Consider the following 12,914-nt stretch of genomic DNA (forward strand, 5'->3'; position numbering starts at 1 on the left):
GTTAACTAACTAACTAACATGTGATAAGGTATTATATACACACTGGTGTTAACTAACTAACTAACATGTGATAAGGTATTATATACACACTGGTGTTAACTAACATGTGATAAGGTATTATATACACACTGGTGTTAACTAACTAACTAACTAACTAACATGTGATAAGGTATTATATACACACTGGTATTTAACTAACTAACATGTGATAAGGTATTATATACACACTGGTATTAACTAACTAACTAACATGTGATAAGGTATTATATACACACTGGTGTTAACCAATGTGATAAGGTATTATATACACACTGGTGTTAACTAACTAACTAACATGTGATAAGGTATTATATACAGACTGGTGTTAACTAACTAACTAACATGTGATAAGGTATTATATACACACTGATATTAACTAACTAACTAACATGTGATAAGGTATTATATACACACTGGTATTAACTAACATGTGATAAGGTATTATATACACACTGGTGTTAACTAACTAACTAACATGTGATAAGGTATTATATACAGACTGGTGTTAACTAACTAACTAACATGTGATAAGGTATTATATACACACTGATATTAACTAACTAACTAACATGTGATAAGGTATTATATACACACTGATATTAACTAACTAACTAACATGTGATAAGGTATTATATACACACTGGTGTTAACTAATTAACACGTGATAAGGTATTATATACACACTGGTGTTAACTAACTAACTAACATGTGATAAGGTATTATATACACACTGGTGTTAACTAACATGTGATAAGGTATTATATACACACTGATATTAACTAACGTGATAAGGTATTATATACACACTGGTGTTAACTAACTAACTAACATGTGATAAGGTATTATATACACACTGGTGTTAACTAACGTGATAAGGTATTATATACACACTGATATTAACTAACATGTGATAAGGTATTATATACACACTGGTGTTAACTAACATGTGATAAGGTATTATATACACACTGGTATTAACTAACGTGATAAGGTATTATATACACACTGGTGTTAACTAACTAACTAACATGTGATAAGGTATTATATACACACTGGTGTTAACTAACGTGATAAGGTATTATATACACACTGGTGTTAACTAACTAACTAACATGTGATAAGGTATTATATACACACTGGTGTTAACTAACTAACTAACATGTGATAAGGTATTATATACACACTGGTGTTAACTAACATGTGATAAGGTATTATATACACACTGGTATTAACTAACGTGATAAGGTATTATATACACACTGGTGTTAACTAACATGTGATAAGGTATTATATACACACTGGTATTAACTAACATGTGATAAGGTATTATATACACACTGGTGTTAACTAACATGTGATAAGGTATTATATACACACTGGTGTTAACTAACTAACTAACATGTGATAAGGTATTATATACACACTGGTGTTAACTAACATGTGATAAGGTATTATATACACACTGGTGTTAACTAACTAACTAACATGTGATAAGGTATTATATACACACTGGTGTTAACTAACTAACTAACATGTGATAAGGTATTATATACACACTGGTGTTGTTAACTAACATGTGATAAGGTATTATATACACACTGGTGTTAACTAACATGTGATAAGGTATTATATACACACTGTTGTTAACTAACTAACTAACATGTGATAAGGTATTATATACACACTGGTGTTAACTAACTAACTAACATGTGATAAGGTATTATATACACACTGGTGTTTTAACTAACATGTGATAAGGTATTATATACACACTGGTGTTAACTAACGTGATAAGGTATTATATACACACTGGTGTTAACTAACATGTGATAAGGTATTATATACACACTGGTGTTAACTAACTAACTAACATGTGATAAGGTATTATATACACACTGGTGTTAACTAACATGTGATAAGGTATTATATACACACTGGTATTAACTAACTAACTAACATGTGATAAGGTATTATATACACACTGGTGTTAACTAACTAACTAACATGTGATAAGGTATTATATACACACTGGTGTTAACTAACTAACATGTGATAAGGTATTATATACACACTGGTATTAACTAACATGTGATAAGGTATTATATACACACTGGTATTAACTAACATGTGATAAGGTATTATATACACACTGGTGTTAACTAACATGTGATAAGGTATTATATACACACTGGTGTTAACTAACATGTGATAAGGTATTATATACACACTGGTGTTAACTAACTAACTAACATGTGATAAGGTATTATATACACACTGGTATTAACTAACGTGATAAGGTATTATATACACACTGGTGTTAACTAACATGTGATAAGGTATTATATACACACTGGTGTTAACTAACTAACTAACATGTGATAAGGTATTATATACACACTGGTGTTAACTAACTAACTAACATGTGATAAGGTATTATATACACACTGGTGTTAACTAACTAACTAACATGTGATAAGGTATTATATACACACTGGTGTTAACTAACTAACTAACATGTGATAAGGTATTATATACACACTGGTGTTAACTAACATGTGATAAGGTATTATATACACACTGGTGTTAACTAACTAACTAACATGTGATAAGGTATTATATACACACTGGTATTAACTAACATGTGATAAGGTATTATATACACACTGGTGTTAACTAACTAACTAACATGTGATAAGGTATTATATACACACTGGTATTAACTAACGTGATAAGGTATTATATACACACTGGTGTTAACTAACATGTGATAAGGTATTATATACACACTGGTATTAACTAACATGTGATAAGGTATTATATACACACTGGTATTAACTAACTAACTAACATGTGATAAGGTATTATATACACACTGGTGTTAACTAACATGTGATAAGGTATTATATACACACTGGTATTAACTAACGTGATAAGGTATTATATACACACTGGTATTAACTAACGTGATAAGGTATTATATACAGACTGGTGTTAACTAACTAACTAACATGTGATAAGGTATTATATACACACTGGTGTTAACTAACGTGATAAGGTATTATATACACACTGGTGTTTAACCAACATGTGATAAGGTATTATATACACACTGGTGTTACAACGTGATAAGGTATTATATACACACTGGTATTAACTAACATGTGATAAGGTATTATATACACACTGGTGTTAACTAACTAACTAACATGTGATAAGGTATTATATACACACTGGTGTTAACTAACATGTGATAAGGTATTATATACACACTGGTGTTAACTAACTAACTAACATGTGATAAGGTATTATATACACACTGGTGTTAACTAACTAACTAACATGTGATAAGGTATTATATACACACTGGTGTTAACTAACATGTGATAAGGTATTATATACACACTGGTATTAACTAACATGTGATAAGGTATTATATACACACTGGTATTAACTAACATGTGATAAGGTATTATATACACACTGGTATTAACTAACATGTGATAAGGTATTATATACACACTGGTGTTAACTAACATGTGATAAGGTATTATATACACACTGGTGTTAACTAACTAACACGTGATAAGGTATTATATACACACTGGTGTTAACTAACTAACATGTGATAAGGTATTATATACACACTGGTGTTAACTAACTAACTAACATGTGATAAGGTATTATATACACACTGATGTTAACTAACATGTGATAAGGTATTATATACACACTGGTGTTAACTAACTAACACGTGATAAGGTATTATATACACACTGGTGTTAACTAACATGTGATAAGGTATTATATACACACTGGTGTTAACTAACTAACTAACATGTGATAAGGTATTATATACACACTGGTGTTAACTAACTAACTAACATGTGATAAGGTATTATATACACACTGGTGTTAACTAACTAACTAACTAACATGTGATAAGGTATTATATACACACTGGTGTTAACTAACTAACATGTGATAAGGTATTATATACACACTGGTGTTAACTAACATGTGATAAGGTATTATATACACACTGGTATTAACTAACATGTGATAAGGTATTATATACACACTGGTATTAACTAACATGTGATAAGGTATTATATACACACTGGTATTAACTAACATGTGATAAGGTATTATATACACACTGGTGTTAACTAACTAACTAACATGTGATAAGGTATTATATACACACTGGTATTAACTAACATGTGATAAGGTATTATATACACACTGGTGTTAACTAACATGTGATAAGGTATTATATACACACTGGTGTTAACTAACTAACTAACATGTGATAAAGTATTATATACACACTGGTATTAACTAACTAACTAACACGTGATAAGGTATTATATACACACTGGTGTTAACTAACTAACTAACATGTGATAAGGTATTATATACACACTGGTGTTAACTAACATGTGATAAGGTATTATATACACACGGGTGTTAACTAACATGTGATAAGGTATTATATACACACTGGTGTTAACTAACTAACTAACATGTGATAAGGTATTATATACACACTGGTATTAACTAACGTGATAAGGTATTATATACACACTGGTGTTAACTAACTAACTAACATGTGATAAGGTATTATATACACACTGGTGTTAACTAACATGTGATAAGGTATTATATACACACTGGTGTTAACTAACATGTGATAAGGTATTATATACACACTGGTATTAACTAACGTGATAAGGTATTATATACACACTGGTGTTAACTAACTAACTAACATGTGATAAGGTATTATATACACACTGGTGTTAACTAACATGTGATAAGGTATTATATACACACTGGTATTAACTAACGTGATAAGGTATTATATACACACTGGTATTAACTAACGTGATAAGGTATTATATACACACTGGTGTTAACTAACTAACTAACATGTGATAAGGTATTATATACACACTGGTGTTAACTAACATGTGATAAGGTATTATATACACACTGGTGTTAACTAACATGTGATAAGGTATTATATACACACTGGTATTAACTAACGTGATAAGGTATTATATACACACTGGTATTAACTAACTAACTAACATGTGATAAAGTATTATATACACACTGGTATTAACTAACTAACTAACATGTGATAAGGTATTATATACACACTGGTGTTAACTAACTAACTAACATGTGATAAAGTATTATATACACACTGGTATTAACTAACTAACATGTGATAAGGTATTATATACACACTGGTATTAACTAATGTGATAAGGTATTATATACACACTGGTGTTTAACTAACTAACATGTGATAAGGTATTATATACACACTGGTATTAACTAACATGTGATAAGGTATTATATACACACTGGTGTTAACTAACATGTGATAATTATAACATGGTGATAACAGTGATATTATATACACACTGGTATTAACTAACTAACTAACATGTGATAAGGTATTATATACACACTGGTGTTAACTAACATGTGATAAGGTATTATATACACACTGGTGTTAACTAACATGTGATAAGGTATTATATACACACTGGTATTAACTAACATGTGATAAGGTATTATATACACACTGGTGTTAAACTAACTAACTAACTAACTAACATGTGATAAGGTATTATATACACACTGGTGTTAACTAACTAACTAACTAACGTGATAAGGTATTATATACACACTGGTGTAACTAACTAACTAACTAACATGTGATAAGGTATTATATACACACTGGTGTTAACTTAACTAAGTAACTAACATGTGATAAGATATTATATACACACTGGTGTTAACTAACTAACTAACTGTGATAAGGTATTATATACACACTGGTGTTAACTAACTAACTAACTAACTAACATGTGATAAGGTATTATATACACACTGGTATTAACTAACATGTGATAAGGTATTATATACACACTGGTATTAACTAACATGTGATAAGGTATTATATACACACTGGTGTTAACTAACTAACTAACATGTGATAAGGTATTATATACACACTGGTATTAACTAACATGTGATAAGGTATTATATACACACTGGTATTAACTAACATGTGATAAGGTATTATATACACACTGGTATTAACTAACATGTGATAAGGTATTATATACACACTGGTATTAACTAACATGTGATAAGGTATTATATACACACTGGTATTAACTAACTAACTAACATGTGATAAGGTATTATATACACACTGGTGTTAACTAACTAACTAACATGTGATAAGGTATTATATACACACTGGTATTAACTAACATGTGATAAGGTATTATATACACACTGGTGTTAACTAACATGTGATAAGGTATTATATACACACTGGTGTTAACTAACTAACTAACTAACATGTGATACGGTATTATATACACACTGGTGTTAACTAACTAACTAACTAACATGTGATAAGGTATTATATACACACTGGTATTAACTAACTAACTAACATGTGATAAGGTATTATATACACACTGGTGTTAACTAACATGTGATAAGGTATTATATACACACTGGTATTAACTAACATGTGATAAGGTATTATATACAGACTGGTGTTAACTAACTAACTAACATGTGATAAGGTATTATATACACACTGATATTAACTAACTAACTAACATGTGATAAGGTATTATATACACACTGGTGTTAACCAACATGTGATAAGGTATTATATACACACTGGTGTTAACTAACTAACTAACATGTGATAAGGTATTATATACAGACTGGTGTTAACTAACTAACTAACATGTGATAAGGTATTATATACACACTGATATTAACTAACTAACTAACATGTGATAAGGTATTATATACACACTGGTATTATTAACTAACTAACATGTGATAAGGTATTATATACACACTGGTGTTAACTAACATGTGATAAGGTATTATATACACACTGGTGTTAACTAACTAACTAACATGTGATAAGGTATTATATACACACTGGTGTTAACCAACGTGATAAGGTATTATATACACACTGGTATTAACCAACGTGATAAGGTATTATATACACACTGGTGTTAACTAACTAACTAACATGTGATAAGGTATTATATACACACTGGTGTTAACTAACGTGATAAGGTATTATATACACACTGGTATTAACCAACGTGATAAGGTATTATATACACACTGGTGTTAACCAACGTGATAAGGTATTATATACACACTGGTATTAACTAACGTGATAAGGTATTATATACACACTGGTGTTAACTAACTAACTAACATGTGATAAGGTATTATATACACACTGGTGTTAACTAACGTGATAAGGTATTATATACACACTGGTGTTAACTAACTAACTAACATGTGATAAGGTATTATATACACACTGGTATTAACTAACGTGATAAGGTATTATATACACACTGGTGTTAACTAACATGTGATAAGGTATTATATACACACTGGTATTAACTAACGTGATAAGGTATTATATACACACTGGTATTAACTAACGTGATAAGGTATTATATACACACTGGTGTTAACTAACATGTGATAAGGTATTATATACACACTGGTGTTAACTAACATGTGATAAGGTATTATATACACACTGGTGTTAACTAACTAACTAACACGTGATAAGGTATTATATACACACTGGTGTTAACTAACTAACACGTGATAAGGTATTATATACACACTGGTGTTAACTAACTAACATGTGATAAGGTATTATATACACACTGGTGTTAACTAACTAACTAACATGTGATAAGGTATTATATACACACTGGTGTTAACTAACTAACTAACATGTGATAAGGTATTATATACACACTGGTATTAACTAACATGTGATAAGGTATTATATACACACTGATATTAACTAACGTGATAAGGTATTCCTGTTGTATGACAGTGAATTCCCCCATGAGAGACGTAGTTATGTAGTGTTGAATAGTGGGTGATGATGAGATCTTACGTTGGGCCTGTACCACGTAGAAGGAGATGGGTTCAGTCCAGGATCCGTTGCCAGCCAGGGAGGTGGCTCTGACCCGGGCAGAGTAGTTACCAGGTCCAAGGTTACTGAGCCTGGCACCATGCTGCTCTCGATACAGCTGGCGAGACACACACTCATGCTTCTCTGACTGGACAGACAAGAGAAACACGCTGTTAAGACTCCTGCTTCAACCACACGGCTGCAGGCCGTTAGCTACCTCTCCACTGAGCAGCTGTCTGCATCACACCAACATTACTGGGTTCACCACTGGGTTACCACTGGGTTACCCCCCATACAATGTCAACGATCAGTCATCATCCTCACCACCAACATTACTGGGTTACCCCCCCATACAATGTCAACGATCAGTCATCATCCTCACCACCAACATTACTGGGTTACCCCCATACAATGTCAACGATCAGTCATCATCCTCACCACCAACATTACTGGGTTACCCCCATACAATGTCAACGATCAGTCATCATCCTCACCACCAACATTACTGGGTTACCCCCATACAATGTCAACGATCAGTCATCATCCTCACCACCAACATTACTGGGTTACCCCCCATACAATGTCAACGATCAGTCATCATCCTCACCACCAACATTACTGGGTTACCCCCCATACAATGTCAACGATCAGTCATCATCCTCACCACCAACATTACTGGGTTACCCCCATACAATGTCAACGATCAGTCATCATCCTCACCACCAACATTACTGGGTTACCCCCCATACAATGTCAACGATCAGTCATCATCCTCACCACCAACATTACTGGGTTACCCCCCATACAATGTCAACGATCAGTCATCATCCTCACCACCAACATTACTGGGTTACCCCCATACAATGTCAACGATCAGTCATCATCCTCACCACCAACATTACTGGGTTACCCCCCCATACAATGTCAACGATCAGTCATCATCCTCACCACCAACATTACTGGGTTACCCCCCCCATACAATGTCAACGATCAGTCATCATCCTCACCACCAACATTACTGGGTTACCCCCCCATACAATGTCAACGATCAGTCATCATCCTCACCACCAACATTACTGGGTTACCCCCCATACAATGTCAACGATCAGTCATCATCCTCACCACCAACATTACTGGGTTACCCCCCCATACAATGTCAACGATCAGTCATCATCCTCACCACCAACATTACTGGGTTACCCCCCATACAATGTCAACGATCAGTCATCATCCTCACCACCAACATTACTGGGTTACCCCCCCCATACAATGTCAACGATCAGTCATCATCCTCACCACCAACATTACTGGGTTACCCCCATACAATGTCAACGATCAGTCATCATCCTCACCACCAACATTACTGGGTTACCCCCCCATACAATGTCAACGATCAGTCATCATCCTCACCACCAACATTACTGGGTTACCCCCCATACAATGTCAACGATCAGTCATCATCCTCACCACCAACATTACTGGGTTACCCCCATACAATGTCAACGATCAGTCATCATCCTCACCACCAACATTACTGGGTTATCCCCCCATACAATGTCCCCGATCAGTCATCATCCTCACCACCAACATTACTGGGTTACCCCCATACAATGTCAACGATCAGTCATCATCCTCACCACCAACATTACTGGGTTACCCCCCATACAATGTCAACGATCAGTCATCATCCTCACCACCAACATTACTGGGTTACCCCCATACAATGTCAACGATCAGTCATCATCCTCACCACCAACATTACTGGGTTACCCCCATTACAATGTCAACGATCAGTCATCATCCTCACCACCAACATTACTGGGTTACCCCCCCCATTACAATATCAGTCATCATCCTCACCACCAACATTACTGGGTTACCCCCCATACAATGTCAACGATCAGTCATCATCCTCACCACCAACATTACTGGGTTACCCCCCCATACAATGTCAACAGTCATCATCAGTCATCATCCTCACCACCAACATTACTGGGTTACCCCCCATACAATGTCAACGATCAGTCATCATCCTCACCACCAACATTACTGGGTTACCCCCATACAATGTCAACGATCAGTCATCATCCTCACCACCAACATTACTGGGTTACCCCCCATACAATGTCAACGATCAGTCATCATCCTCACCACCAACATTACTGGGTTATCCTCACCCCCCCATACAATGTCAACGATCAGTCATCATCCTCACCACCAACATTACTGGGTTACCCCCCCATACAATGTCAACGATCAGTCATCATCCTCACCACCAACATTACTGGGTTACCCCCATACAATGTCAACGATCAGTCATCATCCTCACCACCAACATTACTGGGTTACCCCCATACAATGTCAACGATCAGTCATCATCCTCACCACCAACATTACTGGGTTACCCCCATACAATGTCAACGATCAGTCATCATCCTCACCACCAACATTACTGGGTTACCCCCCCCCCCATACAATGTCAACGATCAGTCATCATCCTCACCACCAACATTACTGGGTTCCCCCCCCCATACAATGTCAACGATCAGTCATCATCCTCACCACCAACATTACTGGGTTACCCCCCCATACAATGTCAACGATCAGTCATCATCCTCACCACCAACATTACTGGGTTACCCCCCATACAATGTCAACGATCAGTCATCATCCTCACCACCAACATTACTGGGTTACCCCCCCATACAATGTCAACGATCAGTCATCATCCTCACCACCAACATTACTGGGTTACCCCCCCATACAATGTCAACGATCAGTCATCATCCTCACCACCAACATTACTGGGTTACCCCCATTACAATGTCAACGATCAGTCATCATCCTCACCACCAACATTACTGGGTTACCCCCCCCCCATACAATGTCAACGATCAGTCATCATCCTCACCACCAACATTACTGGGTTACCCCCCATACAATGTCAACGATCAGTCATCATCCTCACCACCAACATTACTGGGTTACCCCCCCATACAATGTCAACGATCAGTCATCATCCTCACCACCAACATTACTGGGTTACCCCCATACAATGTCAACGATCAGTCATCATCCTCACCACCAACATTACTGGGTTACCCCCATACAATGTCAACGATCAGTCATCATCCTCACCACCAACATTACTGGGTTACCCCCCATTACAATGTCAACGATCAGTCATCATCCTCACCACCATTGAGGAAGGGAGCAGTGGAGAGATGTGTCTCTTACCTCAGTGCCCAGTCTGAACTTGATCTCATACATGAGGATGAGTGCGTTGGGGGACGAGGGTTCAGGCCAGCGGAGGAACACAGAATCATCCTCTCCAGTCCAGATCACTGGGCCTGGGATGTCATCCGCCTTCTCTGTTGGTACGAGACATGACACAACATGTTACATATGGACCACATCAGAGGGGTTTACTGTGAAGCAAGCTAAATCTCCTCCTGCTTTAATAAAGTTACCAGCTTCAGTTCACCAGCTTCAGTTCACCAGCTTCAGTTCACCAGCTTCACATTCCTGAGGGTTTACTGTGAAGCAAGCTAAATCTCCTCCTGCTTTAATAAAGTTACCAGCTTCAGTTCACCAGCTTCAGTTCACCAGCTTCACATTCACATTCCTGAGGGGTTTACTGTGAAGCAAGCTAAATCTCCTCCTGCTTTAATAAAGTTACCCAGCTTCAGTTCACTTCACATTCCTGAGGGGTTTACTGTGAAGCAAGCTAAATCTCCTCCTGCTTTAATAAAGTTACCAGCTTCAGTTCACCAGCTTCACATTCCTGAGGGGTTTACTATGAAGCAAGCTAAATCTCCTCAGGCTTTAATAAAGTTACCAGCTTCAGTTCACCAGCTTCACATTCCTGAGGGTTTACTGTGAAGCAAGCTAAATCTCCTCCTGCTTTAATAAAGTTACCCAGCTTCAGTTCACTTCACATTCCTGAGGGGTTTACTATGAAGCAAGCTAAATCTCCTCAGGCTTTAATAAAGTTACCAGCTTCAGTTCACTTCACATTCCTGAGGGGTTTACTGTGAAGCAAGCTAAATCTCCTCAGGCTTTAATAAAGTTACCAGCTTCAGTTCACCAGCTTCACATTCCTGAGGGTTTACTGTGAAGCAAGCTAAATCTCCTCAGGCTTTAATAAAGTTACCAGCTTCAGTTCACCAGCTTCACATTCATTCCTGAGGGGTTTACTGTGAAGCAAGCTAAATCTCCTCAGGCTTTAATAAAGTTACCCAGCTTCAGTTCACCAGCTTCAGTTCTCTTCACATTCCTGAGGGGTTTACTGTGAAGCAAGCTAAATCTCCTCAGGCTTTAATAAAGTTACCAGCTTCAGTTCACCAGCTTCAGTTCACCAGCTTCAGTTCACCAGCTTTTCAGTTTCTCTTCACATTCCTGAGGGGTTTACTGTGAAGCAAGCTAAATCTCCTCAGGCTTTAATAAAGTTACCCAGCTTCAGTTCACCAGCTTCAGTTCACCAGCTTCAGTTCTCTTCACATTCCTGAGGGGTTTACTATGAAGCAAGCTAAATCTCCTCAGGCTTAAATAAAGTTACCAGCTTCAGTTCACCAGCTTCAGTTCACCAGCTTCACATTCCTGAGGGGTTTACTATGAAGCAAGCTAAATCTCCTCCTGCTTTAATAAAGTTACCAGCTTCAGTTCTCTTCACATTCCTGAGGGGTTTACTATGAAGCAAGCTAAATCTCCTCAGGCTTAAATAAAGTTACCCAGCTTCAGTTCACCAGCTTCAGTTCACCAGCTTCACATTCCTGAGGGGTTTACTATGAAGCAAGCTAAATCTCCTCAGGCTTAAATAAAGTTACCCAGCTTCAGTTCACCAGCTTCAGTTCACCAGCTTCACATT

The 12,914-nt window shown here is 36.2% G+C and overlaps 1 pseudogene across 1 annotated transcript in view; it reads right to left on the bottom strand.

The window, feature by feature from the left end:
- The window catches only part of LOC127922149 (insulin-like growth factor 1 receptor), a 96,192-nt pseudogene that overhangs the window by 54,240 nt on the left and 29,038 nt on the right, over positions 1–12,914 (bottom strand). The window contains exons 10-11 of the transcript XR_008110487.1: positions 11,285–11,418; positions 7,965–8,195 (exon numbers count right to left, since the gene is read on the bottom strand). The product of XR_008110487.1 is annotated as an insulin-like growth factor 1 receptor (transcript). The remainder of the gene's footprint in view (positions 1–7,964; positions 8,196–11,284; positions 11,419–12,914) is intronic.

The sequence above is a fragment of the Oncorhynchus keta genome, unplaced genomic scaffold, assembly GCF_023373465.1.
Source record: "Oncorhynchus keta strain PuntledgeMale-10-30-2019 unplaced genomic scaffold, Oket_V2 Un_contig_24721_pilon_pilon, whole genome shotgun sequence".
NCBI lineage: Eukaryota > Metazoa > Chordata > Actinopteri > Salmoniformes > Salmonidae > Oncorhynchus > Oncorhynchus keta.